Below are 15,473 nucleotides of genomic sequence, written 5' to 3' on the forward strand. Positions count from 1 at the left end.
GCAAGTCAGAATTTAATAAAGATGGAAATTCAATTCATACTGTTAAGCAATTTACCACTTCAGATTGCTGTTCTTCTTTTTCTCTGTAGTTCGAGAAAACTTCCTCTGTCTCAGGGCCTATGTTTCCCATTCCTACCCTTTCCTGTTGTGTTTTTCCATCTTGTTTTATTCATTTATTAAATAACTATTTTAAATAAAATACCTATTGGGTGTCTACCACGTGCCAGGCACTGTTCTAGGCACCAGGAACGTCCTGGTGGGTAAGGAGGACAGGGTCTTTGCTCTTGCGTCGCTTCCTTTCCAGTAGAAGACAGACCCTGGCTGACCAACAGGGAATGAAGGGTGTGATGGAGAGTGGTGGGGGCCCGGCCGGAACAGACCTGCGCTGGTGGGTGGAGAAGGCCTCCCGCATCCTGCTGCGGGAGCGGAGGGGCTTGCCCTGGAAGGTCTGGGCAGAGGGTTCCGGGCGCGGGGTGATCAGCAAGTGGGGATCTGAAAGTCAAGGTCGGGGGGCAGGGTCCAGGAAATGAAGGGTCGTGTTAGCCACGGAAGCAAGCTTCAGTTTGACTCTGAGTGGAATGAGGAGACTTTGGAGCTGTTTCTTTGTTTGTTTGTTTTTTGCTGTTATATTTTGTTTTATCTGGTAATAAATGATTACATTAAATATCCGGCTTCACCTTGGCACATGATGTTGGGGACAGGAATAGAGCAGGGAGAAGAGCTGAGAGGCTTTTATACAGACTGAGGGAGAAAGAAAGGGTGTTGGCTGAGGGTGATGGCAGCGGGGAGTGGGGGGGGGTTGGGATTTCTGTTGGAAACCCATCCAACAGGACTTGCCCATGTCAGGGGGAGGGGAAGGAAGGAAGCAAGGAGTTTTGGGCTTTTGGCTTAAACAGTTGGGTGGACGGTGGCGTCAGTTACTGAAATAGAAGGTCAAGGGGGGAGAAGTTTTCTGAGGGTGGGGGGGGAGAGGGTAAAACCATGGTAATTCTTGAAATTCCTGAGAAAGAAAGAGAAACTGTCAGAACATTGAGGAAATCTTGACTTTTAAGTGGAGGGCCATGGAGGAAAAGAAAGTAAAACATTTGGGGAAATTATAAATTTTTTTAAGGAGGCAAAGGAGGGTAAAACAGGAATTCCTAGAGATTTGTGGATTTCTGAGGTGGGACAGAAGTCAGACTGCAGCCTGGCTATGAATTCCCCGAGGGCAGGGGTGGCTACGCATTTTGCCCCTATCTGCACCTCCTATTTCTTTCATAGTGTCTGGCTAATAGAAGCTGCACAAGTATTTGCTAAGTGAATACGTTAATGAGAAGCTGGTAAAAAGTGTTGGAATTTAGCATACTTAGAACATACTCAGTAAATGTGGCAACGAAGGAGTGGGGGAAAGGACGATAACTGGAGGGCAGTTAGGTTTTTTTGCTTTTCATTTTTATTTTAAATTTGATGAACATGTGTCTGCACCTAGATAATTTGTAGAGAGCAGAGATGAAAGATGCTGGCGCAGAAAGGGACAGGTGAAATATGAGTACCAGTGGTGTGCTGGTAAATGTTTAATACCTGGCTTCCAAAGCAAGGAATCCTGACCTTCGGTCTTTGCCAATTTCCACGTCAGTAACTCCTACCATGGCTTATTTCAAGCTGCAAATGTGACCTCACCGAAGGTGGAGTGGGGGGAGAAGCGCTGGAGCCGACCATGGTGCAGTAGTTCCACTGCCTAACGGACAATAGACATAAATACCTCAAGAGCATAGCTACCAGTAAAATAATTAGGAAGTGGTGAGTTTTCAGTGCTTATCACCTTTGTTTTTAATAAGATTAATTTTAAGTTAATATAATTTAATATTCAGTAATAGTGGTGTTTAATAACTGGCTTGCAAAAGACCTAAAAATTTAATAGTCCTGTCTTGCATGCTGCTGTGAGTCAGCTGCCACACACCGGAGAAGGTCCTTGACCCGAAGGAAGAAAATTTTGTTATTGATCTATGTAGCAGGATGAGGGCTAGCAGTTCCCATACATTATCCCATGCAACCATCACAGTAACCATTTAAGGTAGATGTAATAGTTCTCATTAACAGGAGGAAATGGAAGATCTTAGAGGTTAAAACACCTTGTCCACATTTGCATACTAAGTGGGGAGGTCAGGATTGGAACTCAAGCTGTGTGACACCCTAAACCTGTGCTTTGCCCACTTGCTGGGCTCTAAAGTCCTTAGTCCTAGGCGAGCGCTTAGCCTTGGGGATGAGGCAGGAGGACATGGTGTCATCCTCTGTGGAGCTGGCTTCCCTGTTGAACTCTCCGGGGTAGACAGATTCTTGTAGCCATCCTTGGGTTCACAAACGAGGTACCTCTCAACTTGTTTTGATATATGGTACTGGTGCTAATATACATAATTAGATGGCATGCTTTTGTAGGTTCTGTTTTGTTTTTTAACCCTGAGCACCAGGCTGTTTTAGAGAGGATGATGCCTGGAGACCAATACACCGCATAGCTGGACCTGGGTCAGAGTCTCATCAGGTTAACCCGTTTGTGGGCAGGAAGGACCATTATCCCTCCCTGGGAGGGAAAACTCTGGTACATTTCCCTTTTTGCAAAGGAAACATGTCATATATTGTAGTATACATTTAATTAGTATTAAAATCAGTTATGAAAGCTGTGCTTGTCCTTTTGTCAGAAGGTGATCAGGTAAAACAAGTAAAAGTGCAAAGAGGCAATGTTATCTTAATTCTTAAGATCTCTGCAGACAGGGGCGAAATCATCGCTCCTTCGCTTACTTGATCCTGGACAAGTTGTTCTGTCTCTGTGGGCCTCAGTTTTCTCACCTCCCAAAGGGGAGGTAATAGCAGTACCTCACTCTCATTCTGCCTGTCAGGACTGCAAGCTGTAGCACATGTAATAAGCTTGTGAACAGGTGCCTGCACAGAGCGGCCAATCAGTGTGTGGCAGCCAGCAGCATCATTATTAGTAGTTTAGTGTTATGACTGTGTGGCTTTCTGAACACCAGGATGCATCCTGAAAATGGTAAATCTGCAGTATGCAAGCAGGGAGTGAGTTTCTTACTGAACTTCAAGGCTGTTTGCTAGTATGTATTTGCATTGCATGCATGGCATTAGACTGACTAAAAGTTGGCTAAATACCATCAGGTAAAATGTTTTCAGAAGTTACTATATACAGGAAAAAAATCCCAACCCAGGGACAAATCCTACTGCAAGTCATTTAGTTGCCTTTTTTCTCTGTGTGACTTAGTGATTTAGCATATAGGTAGAAAGTGCAATGAAAAACCTAGGGCTTAGGGTATATGCTCTGGACTTCGATGGCGTTTCAGTGGATACTACCTTGTACTCAGTTACTCCATGTGAGAGGAAGAATGTTTAGTATATAGCATTCCTTCTCCCTACCTTCTTCACTACATCAAATTCATTCACACCTAGACACTTGCCCTTTTACAGTAGAAAGCTCAGTGAGTTCTGCATGAAATCTTATCTTCAGAACTCATATAGATGGGTATGCCTGTGTATCTATAGAGTCATTTCATATATACTTGATAGATTTAATATTTAGATAACAGTGATAACACTAGGCATTGAAGACACTTCTTGTCTAAAATGTTGCTCATTTCCTCCATTTACTGCTACCTTGTAGGGTCCATCATGAATCATTCATTTGACAATATTTAGTGAGCACCTACTATGTTCCAGACATCATTTTGAGCAGTAAAGTAAACAAAGTCCTGTCTTCATGGAATTTAGCTAGGTGATGATCATGGCCTTTTTACTTAAAATAGACTCATTTTTGTGGGTGAGACAGTGGTTAGATTTTTCACTTTAGTGGGTCTTAAACATTTTTTGTATAAGTGCCTTGTACACAGGCATGCAAATCAAGAGACTAAGACAGGTTTAGGGCTAGAGAACAATTTGGCACGAAAGTGAACGTGTGAGGTAATTAGACTTAAGGGAGGCATTTAAATATTTTGACCTTCGCTGATGGAATGGGTAACAGATCTCTTAAGCGTCATTTTAATGCTTTATTTCTGTAGACCATGAGTTCCACTCCTTTCCCCCAAAGTAAGCAGTGCTGTGTGGATTAAACTCCTGGGATGGGGTTTTGAACCATTATTGCACACGTAGTATCCTCTGAGTAGGGCAAATGTGTTTCAGATCATTGTTAATATCCTCATATCAGCTTTGAGAGAAACTTGGTGAGCTAGAGAAGTGAGATTTGTAGGTGACAGAAAAAAATCTGTGTTGAAAGCTCGTATTGCAGATGAATAGCTAGTTTCCCTTGCACCTCCCCTCCCGCCACCATTTCACACACCTTTTCCACTGACCGATCACACATGTGCCATTTGCAGCCTCACCTGGCTGCTGCTTTCAAGAGGTGTAGAGTTAACGTAAGTCTATAAGGGAAATGTGTCCTGCAGTTAAAGGTGAAGTTTGTGAGCTTATATTCATAAATTCCCTCCCCTACCTAAAATTTAATGCAAGTATAAACCTCTATGATGAATCCACTTTGAGAACACAAACCACCATAGATGAAATTAAAAAGTTATTTTCAAAAAGAAACTAAGTTAGTTACCAGGCTTCTTAATGAACTGTGTTTATTGGGATAGTGTCATTAATGTGCTGTTAATGTTCTTTGTGGGTTGATTTACCCAAGCTGGGCTCCAACTTCCCTTATAGTAGCTTTTCTCAAATATAGAGTTTACCAGGAAAGTATTCCCTTTTGTGGATGGAGAATTTGAAAAGTTTTTTTCCCCCTCTTACTACAGTATTTGCTAACCATTAGTTGAGAGTGATGTTATTCCTCCTGAACCAGTTTTGGCCCAAAATTAAAGTCAGAGGACTTAGAAAGGCATGTAAACATTTTGACCTTCACTGACCCTGGCGTATGTGCTAAAGCAGGAGTTACCTTGATGAGTTCACCTGAAAGCTCATTGAAATCTGCTTTGGTTCTTGAACTGAACTCAGCACTAAAATGGATCATTCCTATAAAGTGTTCCTTGGCTTCTGTCAGAATTTAGCACTACAAGCTTCCAAATAAATCACATGCTAAGGAGGCAAAATTTCTTTTAATTTATGGATAGCAGTTGGTCGAGTTCTTAACTGCTGACAGCCCTTGGTTCATTGTGCTTAATCTTGATTGGGTACCAGTTCTTGGCAATCTTCAATCCCCTGTGAATTTTAGTCAGTGGATGATAAGTTCTTTCCTTTCTTGGTGTAGAGCAATCAGGCTTAGGCATCTGCTTTCCAACCGGATGCACATATGTTGAAAGAGAAAACTATCAGGATGTAGGCATTTCTGGTTGGCATGCAATTTTGTCACTGCTACAGTAGCTCCTTAGAAGAAGATCCCAGGCCCATGTTCCTTTGCCAGCTCAACAAGTCACCTTATGGAATACTCAGCCTCTGTCCTGTGTAGTCAAGAGGCTGGGGGACCTCCAGGCCACCAAGCATTTCTCCTTTCTTTTGCAGAACACAGCTAGGGCTCTTGGGTGGTGTAGGGAGTTTGCTGCTGATTTTTTTGCTCTTTTAATGTTACCATCATCCTGATTAATATTTTTTCGTCTTTTTCTTTTTTAATATAGCCTGCAGAGAGGTTATGGAGTGATTGTAATAAAAGCAGTATTAGTTCATCTTATAAGATGTAAGCACTCAGGGTATATATAAATAATTCTTTCACGAGAACATTATTTTACGCCAGGCATTAGATCATGGTAGTTTCATATATATTGATGGGATTTCCAGTTTGTTGCTCTGAAAATTGTCTGACACATGTTTTGATCTGGTACTAAGTTCTGTAGATTAAATTTTAAAAATACACATGCTTGAAAAAAAATTTTTTTTTTTAAATTCAGGAAGAGTTTGGAGGCACCTTTTGTCCAGCAGAAGGAAAAAAAGAATTGTGGAAATATAAATGATTTGACAATTCTCTTATAATTCAGAAGCAAGCATCATGATCATGATTTTCACCAATAATCAACATTTTGGGTACTTCTGTAGTTCCCGTGGAGTGGGCATTTATCAGCGGCCAGGAATCATGTTCTAGGTTTTATATACAGCTTACAATTTTAATTCTTACGAAAACCTATGCGGTAGACGTTTGCATAGCAGTAAAGTGCATACATACAGATTACCTGGCTTCTGATTCTGCTCTACTGCTTGCCAGGTATATATGCTCCTTGGCAAATTACTTCAATTTTCTGTGTCTCAGTTTCCTCATATGTAGATGGCAGTAATACTAGTACCTACTCCATCAGGTATTCTCAGGAACAAATGAGTTAACACATGGAAAGAGCTTAATATAGCTTTTAATTGTGGCCTTTTATAAAGGGTAGTGCTATGATTTAAGTTCCCTCACCACCATGCTTATTTATGCCAAAGTCACTGTGGAGGAATTATTGTCTAGAAATCTTTTTATAGCATTCACCTTTTCTTTGCTGTATTTATGAAAGAAAGTAGTATAGTCTTGATTGGACTTGTAATGATTTAGTTATTTTCTCTCTTTTCACAAGCTTACAATATTTTAGAGGGAAATGATTGTGAAAGAAAAACATTCTTGTAGCAATGATGGAAAGTTCAGTGGGGTTTAGACACTAATAGAATGCCTGTGTTCACACTTATTCCTAAGTGATGAATGCTATCCTCATTATAAGTTGTTGCAGAAGATATGCTTAGTTTCTGAGAGTAATGGTTGATTTTTAATTAAAATTTTTTGATGTATTTAGAATTACTATTGAATAAAACATCACTTTAATAAACAAACCATTACCTTGAAAATCAAATAAAAACTTAACTGACTAGTTTTATAGATAAATGACCTTATACTTATATAGGGAAGATGTGTTTCATGTTGTAGATTTATGAATTTTTAATGCTATCCATATTATCCAAACCATGATCTTTATTACTTTATATATAATGTAGAAAATGCACATTGATTTTGAAATCACCCTAGGCAGCAGTCCCCATAAGAAGCCTACCATTAAAGATTTGCTCTTAACGACTTAACCTCTAAAAGTCTTGGTAAAATCTTTAAAAGGAACATAAGTACGGATTTTTAGGGGATGAAGGCAATTCATATATCATAATTCTGAAAAATGTTAACAAACCCCACAAAACTCAAACAACCAGCCACAGTTGGACGGAGGGAAGGATGATGTTTGTGTCTCATGTCGAGAGCTAGAACGGCCTCAGCACGTAATGAGTAATCAAGACGTTTCAGCTTTTGAGTGGTAGAGCTTGTAGTTCCTGACAGTTAAGTCCTCATCTTAGATTTTTTTGTTTGCTTGTATTTGGCTCCCTTAAGTAATTGTGAAAGGAATGTGACTTGGTGAAAGGATTTATGATCCATCCTGCATTTAGGATAAAAATAGTTTTTATTTAAAAAGGTTGTCTATTTAATTATAAAACTGCACTTCTGGTTGTCATGCGGTCAGTGAGAGACCGTGTGTAAAGTTTGTTTTCCTCCATACAGTTTGTTTTCCTCTTCTTTACAGCATATAATTTACAGCTACAATGGACAAGTAAATCTTTCATGTTAAGTTGAGATCGACTGTCAATCTCCAGATATTTTTAAGCAGAAAATACAGGTGTGATAATCGTTAATGACTAAGAGAACATGATGTCTTGAAAATTACAACTCCCGTCATTGCCCTTTGCTGTTTATGAAAAATCTGTGCCATGTCGTGTTGCCGATCATTTTTTTGAAAGTGAAGAGCTATTTCCCCGGTTGTGCTGGATGTAAAGAAGCAAGAGGCAGCGTGGGGTAGTGGAAGGAGTCACGGTCCAGTTGGTGGGAAAACTGGATTCTGCTTTGATTCGGATTTGCTCTGGTCCTTGGGCCAGTTACTTTACTCACCTGGATCTGTTTTTCTTAAGGGAGACAGGATGGAGTGGTCTCCTATCATTTGTTACTCTTTCTAAGGTCCATTTTGGTCAGATTCTTATGAAACTGTGCTATCGCTTTTCCTGTCACCTTTGGATTACTGTATTCCATTGGCATGTATGTTGTTGGAAGTTGTGCGGGAGTTGGAGGTTGACCCTAAAATGAGCTACCAAAATGAGAGGCTCTCATGGTGCATAAACAGACCACACAGGAAATTTTGCTAATGTGCATTTTGTTATTTTCTCTTTTCCTTTTCCAACCTTGATTCTTGACTACCTAAGTCTTTGGTACGTAAGCCAAATGTATTGATAGAAAATGTCAATATTAAAAAAAGATTGAATTTTGCCTTTTACATATTTTGCCTTCAACCACCATCATAGATGTAAGTAACACCGTACATTGCAAACTGACTCCTGTTGGCTCTTCAGAGACAGTTTGTTGATTCATTTGATTAATAAACATTTATTAAACACTTACCAAATACAGATACCTTAGGGGTCATTTCTTGCAAAGAACAAAACTTTTTAAAAACTTGTTTAAACAAATTGGGATACTTATTAAAAGGATACACTAGACTCTTAACAGCACCCCGTCATGGATATTGAGACTGATTTCTGGACACAGAAACTGGCAAAGTCAGAACATTTATTTTTTTTGCCTCTTTGGAACTTCATGATCTCTCTTTTTTCCCCCTTAAAATATGTTGTTTTCATTTTATTCTCTTTTTAGAGTGACTTTTCTTAATTTTGTGAGTACAGGGTTACCTGCATTGTCATTTTAAATCTCTGTAAGAGATGGAATATATCCTGACTCCAGATTCTTAGAAAAAGAGATTCTGATTGACCCAGCATGGATGAGCTTACATCCCAGTGGGGAGGTCATACAGTGATAGGTGTGTGTGCACTGAATTATGGGATGCACAGGATAGGATATTTTAGCCAGCCTGGGAAGTTTGGCTCGAGCTGAGTCTTAATAGATGAGACAATGAGCTGAAGAAAGGTAGGGCTATCTGTCTTCCCAGGCAGAGAGCACAGCATGAGGGAAGACACAGAGGAATGCACTTGCAAAGTGTGTGTGTGTGTGTGTGTGTTTGTGTAGCTACAAGTGACTCAGCATATGAGTAGTGGGAGACAAGGCTGGGAAGATAGGCAGGAGCCCTGTCGCAGAGGAACTTGGGAGAGATGCCACAGGACTTTGATTCCTATAGATTAAGAGCAGCTAGTGTGGTGTCATGCTCATCTTGGTTTTAGGAGAATCTGAGCGTAAACCCAGATGGAACATATTATTTAAGTGTGAAGACTAAAAAATTCAAACCATTTGATATTAATTATTATGTTTTGGGGAATGAAAAAGCAGTAGTTACGAGATTGTTACCATAATTATTCCATATGTGTGAATGCTCAGCATTTCCTCTTTGTTTTTTAAGATCATGCCTTATATAAAATTTTCTTTACACATTTTTTTTGGTCATTTTAGAAGAATTCTCATATTTTAAAAACGTTAGCAGGAGCCTTTAGAATGCACTTCCTCGTAATAGGAAAAAACTATGCTATTTATCCATACCTGTTAATGGATTTAAGCCTTTTCAATTTATTATTTTTTTCCAAAGAACAGAAATTAATGGAAACTTCATGAAAGTGATAATCCCTTCCTATTATGCATTCAGTATGCTAAGACATAATATGTGTATTCTTATGTGTTTTGTGTCCAGGCAGCTATTATATTTTGTATTGGGGCAGATAATTGCTTTTCTACTTGGCAAAGAAAATGAGCAGATGTAAAATAAATATCTTTTTCTGGCATGATCGATTCGGGGCTCTGCAACCTGAGTTTTTATAAGTGGTGCAGCTATCAACTGCCAAGAATTCACTTGGGCCAAGATAAATTCTGACCAAGCCTGTATATCAGACTCATAATTTTAGAACTTGAATATAAGAAGCAGAGTTTAGTTTTCACAGAAGGAAAACAGTATGTTGACTTGAGGCCTCTATTGATGCAATTTTCCCTGAAAGTGATTTTAGAATTTTTCCTTGTTTAACTTTAATAATGATGGAGCAATGGCTTACCCAGTGGTGGGTGCATGGATCCTGGAGTCACACAAAGTGGATTTAAGTCCCAGATTTCTCATTTAGTAGCAATGTAAATTTGGATTAAGTGATTATCACATTTATACAATAGGATAGTTAGTAATAATTATTATAAATGGCATGAAGTATGGAGAATTTAGCACTGGGGGCAGTACAGTACAAATACCTAACTGCATTTATCATTGCCCACTAATCTGAAGATGTCCAATCTTTCTGCAGTTGGCCATGGGGGAAATAAGCTGTCTGCCTAATACATTTGTGGTGGTACTTTTCAATGTCTTGAGAGTTTTGTCTTAATTATTTATTACCTCTTTCCCATTGGGAAGTAAAGGGGAGCCAATATGAAATGCCTATTACAAGCCAGGAGATAAACATGGATCAGCTCATTTAACTGTTACCATGTCCTTTAGGATTAAGTCTTCCCACCACATTTTCACATGTGAAAGGCAAGGCTCGGGGAGGCTGCGTAATTTGCATCGCATTATACAGCTAGAAAGTGGAAGATCTAGGATTTAAACCCACATCCTTTTGACTTTCCTATGTAGGCTTCTCCAGCTGTAGAGGGTCAAGCCCTTTACAGTGTTTCCTGGAAAGAATTACTAGAAACTTCTAGAAAGGACTATCATGGCAAAAGCAGAAGCATCCCGAGAGCACTGATCTGTTCTTTTCTCTGTATCTTACGGAGCCTGGGTGACTTTACCCCATTTACAGTGCAGATGCTCTGCCTGACTGTTGACCATGTCATCGTCATGCTAACAGAGATTTCTCTATTTAGAGCACTCAGCTCAGCACTTTTTAGAAGGACATTCTTTACCTTAAAGTGAAATGCTGGGTGGGATGTGTCACATTTCATCTGTCAACTTTTTTCAAAAGTTCTCTAAAATGTCAGTGAGCTAGCTGTTCAGTGATAGATGAATTCCTAGATTATCGTGTCGCTGAATTTTATGTTGGATGGTGATGTTGCTCTGCAGTGAAACTTCTTTATGTGATATTTCTGAAAGATGGAGTGTGTGTGTGCCTTGTGGACTTTTGATTGAGACTTTTTAAAGTTGATACATATCTGGGAAAGCATTCACTGTGGGTGTGCCAAACCAGTGTTTCCTTGTGGTCGTGGTGGTACAGTGGTAAGTCATTAATTTTTTAAAAAACTTATTTTTGTAGAGAAATTTTAGGTTCACAGCAAAGTTGAGAGGAAGGTACAGAGATTTCCCATATACCCTTTACCGCAACACATGCATAGCTTCCCTCATTATCAACATCACTCACCAGAGTGGTACATTTGATACCAAGAATGAGCCTACATTGACACATATCTTCCACAGTTCATAGTTTACATCAGGTTCTTTCTTGGTGTTGTACATTCTAAGGGTTTGGACCAATAATGTATAATGACACATATTCATCATTGTAATATCAGTATTTTCACTGCCCTAAAAATCCTCTGTGCTCTGCTTATTTATCACCCCCTTCCTCAACCCCTGGCAGTTAATCATCTTTTAATTTTTTTATAGTTTTACTTTTTCATATAGTTTTGCATAGAATCTCATATAGTTGGAATCATACAGTATGTAGCCTTTTTAGATTGGCTTCTTTCACTTAGTTTACTCTATGACTTTTCATGGCTTGAAAGCTCATTTCTTTAGTGCTGAATAATATTTCATTGTCTGACTGTTTTACAGATTATTTATCCATTTGCATACTGAAGGACATCTTGCTTGCTTCTAAGTTTTGCAATTATGAGTAAAGCTGCTGGAAATATCTTTGTGCACATTTTGTGTGGACATAGGTTTTTAACTCCTTTGGATAAATACCCAGGAGTGCAGTTGCTCTTCATATGTTGAGTATGTTTAGTTTTATAAAAAATAGCCAACTATCTTCCAAAGTGGTTGTACCATTTTGCATCCCTACCAGCAATGAATGAGAGTTGCTGTTGCTCCACATCACCGCAGCATTTGGTAATGTCAGTGTTTTTGCTTATGGCCATTCTAATTTGTATGTAGTAGTATCTCCTTGTTGTGTTAATTTTCATTTCCCTCGTGACATATGATGTGGGACATCTTTTTGGATGCTTATTTGCCATCTGTATATTTTCTTTGGTGAGGTATCTATTAAGGTCTTTGGCCTATTTTTTGTTTTTTAAATATATCTTTATTGATTTCAGAGTGAGAAAGGGGGGAGAGAGATAGAAGCATCAATGATGAGAGAGTCGTCATTGATCTGCTGCCTCCTGTGTGTCCCCAACTGGGGATGGAGCCCGCAACCCGGGCATGTGCCCTGACAGGGAATCGAACCTCAGTCTCCTGGATCCTAGGTCGATGCTCAACCGCTGAGCCACGCCCAGCCAAGCTGGCCCATTTTTAAATCAGATTGTTTCTTTTCTTATTGTTGAGTTTTAAGAGTTCTTTGTATATTTTCAGTAACATTTCTATATCATACGTGTCTTTGCAAATATTTTCTCCCAGTCTGTGGCTTGTCTTCTCTTTCTCTTGATATTATTTTTCAGAGGGCAAAGTTTTTAATTTTAATTAAGTCCAATTTATCAATTATTTCTGTGAGGGATCATGCTTTTGATGTTTTATCCAAGAGTTCATAGCTATAACCAGGGTCGGCTAGGTGATTTCTTTATGTTACCTTCCAGGATTGCTTTAGGTTTGTGTTTTATATTTAAGCCTGTGATCCATTTTGAGTTAACTTTTTTGAAGGGTATAAGATCTGTGTCTAGAATAATTGTTTTTTGCACAAGGATGTCCAGTTGATCCAACAGCATTTGCTGAAAGGCTATCTTGACTTCACTCTATTACCTTTGCTCTTCTGTCAAAGAACAGCAGTAAGTCTTGAAGATAAATAGTGTTAGTCCTCTAATTTTATTTCTTCTTCAATATTTTGTTGGCTATTTTTTTGTTACCATATTTATCCCACCTAATTGTGCTTCATCTTCTGGTTAAACTCATTCTACCATTAATTTCCTCATACAAAATGGATTGGAAGATGAATGTGGCAGAAAATGTTCCCATAGGAATCTTCAGGTTTCACCTTACCTTAGTCCCCTTAACCTAGAGTCTATAATAGACCTGAGGAATATCTTCAGATCTGAAATAACCCAGAGAGATCTAATCTGGGAAAGCCCTGAAGTACGTGAGGCTGATTTAGGATTTGTCTTCTTTACTCCTGCTTACTTGTCTCCTGGAACAACATCTACTGTACAACATCTGCTCAGCTGGCATCGGTGGACATGGCTCTTCTGCTCTCCTGAGCCTGAGACCCTCCTGATCCCCTGGCCCGTCTGGGCCAACAGTGACCCTTAACAATACTTGCCCCACCTTTTCAGGCTTTGCACCTGAGTTACAAGTGCAGTCAACTTGCTCTCATGCCCATTGACTTTTATGCTAGAGTGTTCATGAGATGTCGTCAATTCAATGAGTGTAATTTCACAAATGTTTATTAAACACCTATCAAATGATGAGCTAATCATTCTTTCATTGGATAGAATACTGAATTCCAATAACTGATCCCCCAGAGTATATTGAGTGTAATTAATAGTAATAGCTAATATTTATTGAGTATTTAAAACACAGTTTTACATATATTATCTCAGTTAATCCTCGTGAGAACTCCACTGTTCCATACCATCATTATTCACATGTTACTGATGCAATAATGGAGACCCAGGGAGCACAAGTAACTTGCTCCTCCCCATAAGGCAGCTAGTAAGTAGAGAACCTGGCAATCACACCCCTGCACCTGGCTCCTGAGTCTTTGCTTTTACACCCAGCTCACTATATATTTCTTCTACAAAGGGAAAGCTGGTTTTTGTGAAAAATCTAACTTGAAAACGTAATCAGGTTGTCAGTTTCAGGATGGCTCCTCCTTGCAGAATAGTGAGGGTTATGTGCCTTCATGAAGGTCCAGCCTTCTGAGTGAGTATTGGTGTCTACTTTGTCATGGCCTTTCCCTCTGCTCACCTAATCCACTCTTAGCTGAGTTCTGGGGTTTAATGAGAACATGGTAGGGGTATGATTAATTGTTCAACTAGTAGGTACTTTTAACTAGTATGGGGTAGGATAATTCTTATGACAGAAGTGAAATATTGTCAAGAAAGCAGAGCTCATAAAAACAGATATACCAGATTATGGTCTCACTATGCTCACACAGAGTTGGAATACCCTGGAGGTCCCAGGTAACACCCCCAGTCATAATACAGTTAGAAGTGGAGACAGATGTCTTGAGGCAGAAGGATTCATCCCTCCTGCAGATAAGCTACCATAATGGTGTCTGTTGTAAAAAGCAAAAGAAGAAAATAAAGACTCCAAATAACTAATTCTTGAAATTAATGTAAAATTAAGTTATATTATTGAAAAAATGAGCTTTGTGAAAAATTGCTAGTGGCAGTTTGATATGAAAAGCATGGGAAATACTGTATATGCTTAAAATCTTTTGCCCAGATATTTCCATAATATGATTATATATTTCCCGTTTGGTTTGTAGAACTGTCAAGATAACTTACAATCTCCTGACTTATTGGCCCAGGCACCTATCTCTTACTCAGGCAGCCAAAAGAAAGGGCATGTCAAGTGGGAGAAAATGCAAGGAGAAGTACTGATACCCCATGAAGGGGTCGGAGGTTCATTCAGATGAAAAAGTCTTGTGTCTCCTAGAACCCACCTGACAAAATCAGAGCATGACAGTTACTCTTAGATTAGAAAAGGCATGTGGCCTTTATTATATTCAGGAAAACGCAGTGGGGTGCCCAGAACAAATAAATCATCCCTGTGGATGTCACACTTGAACTTTCCTGAAGTTTAAGAGATATATAAAAATGTAAGAAGACAAAGGGCAGTATTGGATTAGGAAAGAATGAATCATAGTTTAAATAGGTATCTTTTGTCTGCTCAGTGAGAAAGCAGATGCACCAACATATACTTTAGGGCATGTTGAGTTCCTGGGTTGAGTGAAAGAGAACAGGGGATTATTGCATTATGAAGAGGTACAAAGACTCCAGCAGTAATAGCAGAAGCAAGTTATTCCCCCCCCATAAAGTGTTGGCTACTCGTCTTCAAAGAAAAACAAGTAAACAGCTTCACATACATTAATATTCTGTGGAAACTGCAATGAGAAAAATGGCCTTGGGTTATCCAAACAGGGAAATGGGAAGCCTCCCAAGAAAAATAATAGAGTGAGCAGAGCAATATTGAAACAGGTGAGGAAAAGAACATGACGTGTTGAGTAATGAAAATTACTGAAAGCACAGGAGCGGAGGGAGAAGACTGCTAAGGAGTGAGGCGAGGAGTGGCTCCTAAGAAACCCAAGCTCCCACTGAGGCATGAAGCCCCGAGTGCAGACCTTGTCAGGGTGCGGCTAGGAGAGGCAGAAGGAGGAATGTTCAGAAGATGGAAATTTTTACCAAAGTATGTTAATTTGGGAAGAAAAAGAGACATGAGTGTGGTAACAGCTGGGCATAGCCTAACTCTTGAGACCTCTCTATACCATCAAAGTGGCTGCAT

The 15,473-nt window shown here is 39.4% G+C and overlaps 1 protein-coding gene across 3 annotated transcripts in view; it reads left to right on the forward strand.

The window, feature by feature from the left end:
* TMTC1 (transmembrane O-mannosyltransferase targeting cadherins 1) overlaps positions 1 to 15,473 on the forward strand; it is a 237,115-nt gene that overhangs the window by 36,642 nt on the left and 185,000 nt on the right. The gene's annotated exons all lie outside the window — the stretch shown is intronic.

The sequence above is a fragment of the Miniopterus schreibersii genome (assembly GCF_964146895.1).
Source record: "Miniopterus schreibersii genome assembly, chromosome: 2".
NCBI lineage: Eukaryota > Metazoa > Chordata > Mammalia > Chiroptera > Miniopteridae > Miniopterus > Miniopterus schreibersii.